The sequence below is a fragment of the Belonocnema kinseyi genome, chromosome 6 (assembly GCF_010883055.1).
Source record: "Belonocnema kinseyi isolate 2016_QV_RU_SX_M_011 chromosome 6, B_treatae_v1, whole genome shotgun sequence".
Taxonomy (NCBI): domain Eukaryota; kingdom Metazoa; phylum Arthropoda; class Insecta; order Hymenoptera; family Cynipidae; genus Belonocnema; species Belonocnema kinseyi.
In genome coordinates, this window is record NC_046662.1 from 96,913,936 (window position 1) to 96,916,757 (window position 2,822).

A 2,822-nucleotide genomic window follows, 5' to 3' on the forward strand; every position below is an offset into this window, starting at 1 on the left:
GCGGGCAGTTTCTTAATCGCCTAGGTGTCAGCTTTCATTTACACTAACTTTTATCACGATCAGTTCTCACCTTCGAAAAAATGCAGTGGGATCTCGGACTATAATACTCGGCAAGAAAAAATTGCAGAAAGTTGAGCTAAGGACAGAAACATTTTTCAGCTTTATACTTGTAAAGGCATGTCAGTTTGATTTTCTTACAAAATGGTTGGTCTTCTCAAGGACAGAAAATGTGTGACAAAACAGGAGATATTACCCTCAACTTTCACTACGTCGACTTTTTAATTCCTCCACACGTTTAAGAATTCATGAATATTCTGTAACAAGTATTTAACAAATAGAAATTTGTTATACTTTAATTTAATGATTATTTTAATTAGTAGAGTTAAAAATGTAAAAAATAAATATCTCGGCTGTAGATACAGATTTTAAGTCGAACTCTAGCTTAAAAGAAGATTGAAAAACGTCCGTTCACTGCAGCTTTTATAGTTTATATTGTTTAAACTTCTAATTTAAAAAATGATAAAACATCAATAAAATGAATTTCTTCGACTTTTTGTGATTGATGTGACTGATTATGAAAAATCATGAAACATGACTATGAGTAGAACTTCTTTTTTAATATATTTGGTCATTTCTTAAACAATTTTCTGTTCCCAAAATCACTTTCAATTGTTCCAACAATCATCATTTGTCTGAAAAATTTCGTTCTTCATTCAAATTGTAAAAAGTTTTTATGTATCGGGAAAAATTATTTTAAAAATTGATGAATACTGAGAGTCGAACTTGTTGCTTAACATATTTGGTCATTTATAAACATTTTTTATTTGTTTAAACAATTTTTTCTTCCTAAAATCATGAAAATATATTATTATATTATTATATATACAAGTTTCCCAGTATTGAAACTCATTAACGCTTTTTATTCGGTCCATTCATAATTTTTATTGGCCGTTCAAATTTTAAGATGAAACCAGTGAATCGAGAAGCTTCTTTTAAGCTAGAGTTCAGTCTAAAATCTCTATCCACAGACAAGATAGTTATTTTTTAAAAATAAATCGTCGCAGTCGGCAAATTCCACTTATTCAGTCAGCATTTATGACAAAACTCACCCCCCCCCCCCCCCCCCCCCCCCCCCCCCCCCCCCCCCCCCCCCCCCACGACATACCATACGCTCGCTACGCCTCTGTGTAATTGGCAATGTTTAACTAATTAAAATTAATATATTTTGTATAAAATGTGAGTCAAATGAATGTTCCATTACCATTAATTAAAAATAGATGCCTTTTGGTAATTTTCTAAACAATTTTTATAAACAAATTCACAGCTTGGCGTAATCGTAAAGACATCCCTAGTTGATTCCGTAAACAAAAATAGAGCCTATTCCTTGAAAAATCGTCAAACTGTGCAGTTGTTTCTAAAAATTTTTTGATAAATCATTTTTGTCAATTTGTAAAGTATCATAGTGAAAAGTCATTAAAAAGATATACTTAGTTCATTCCATAAACAAAAATTGAGCCTATTCATTGATAAATCATCAAACTGCGCATTTATTTTAAAAAATTGTTTGCATAATGAATCATTTTTATCAATCTGCAAAATATCATAGCAAAGAGTCATCAGAAAGACATCCCTAGTTGATTCCGCAAACGAAAATTGAGTCTGTTAAATGCAAAATCGTTAAACTGTGAATTTGTTTACAAAGATTGCTTAAATAATGAATAACTGTTGTCAATTTATAAAGTATCATAGTAAAGTCATCAAAAAGATATACTTAGTTCATTTCGTAAACAAAAATTGAGCCTATTCGTTAAAAAATCGTCAAGCTGTGGATTTGTTTATAAAAATTGTTTCCACAATGAATATTTTTTGTCAATTTACAAAGTATCATAGCAAAGAGTCATCGGAAAGACATCCCTAGTTGATTACATAAAGAAAAATTGAGCCTTTTCATTGAAAAATTTCCAAAATGTGTTGTTTATAAAAATGGTTTAAATAATAAATAATTATTGTCAATTCACAAGGTACCCTAACAAAGAGTCATCGTAAAGACATCCCTAGTTGATTCCGCAAACAAAAATTGTGCCTATTCTTTAAAAATTAACAAACTGCGAATTACTTTATAAAAAATGTTTAAACAATCAATCACTTTTGTCAATTTGCAAAGTAGCATCAAAAGAGTTGCAAAGAGTCATCAAAAAGACATGCTTACAAGGGAGGTACTCCAGGTGTCCCTCGCCGATTTGATTCTCCCTGATATATGTTGTAGTATTCGAAAAACTAATCAGCACGTATTTTTTCCGCGGAAAACACCTTAAGGGAATGAAACAGCCCCCAAAAGATAGGGGTCTCAAGTGTCGATTGTATATAGTTTTGTGTATAAAAACCAAATTGATTTCGATAAAAACTACTGAAAATGTTTCCGCCTTATGAAAGATGAATAACGTAATTTTCTAACCAAAAATTTTAAAAATAATTAATGGAGGTGGCCACACCGAAAACTTTATATTTTGTGTCTGATAATATTAAATACTTTCCATGCACAAGAAAAATTGCGAAAATAGTTTTATAATGAAGGAAGTAAAATAGAGTCAATATAAAATGAAAAAAAATTACGCGGGGGTAAACCACCCCTACATATTTTAAAATGCGCTGAAGATTGCTAAATTCATAGGAGAAATTTTTTTAAATACATATTTTGTACTTAAGACCAAAATAAAGTTGACGTGTTTCGCCAAAAAAAATTTAAAGTTAATGGGGGTAGCGTCACCTAAACTCGCTTTATGTTGTGTCTATGATAATAAATACTTTCCATACACAAAAAC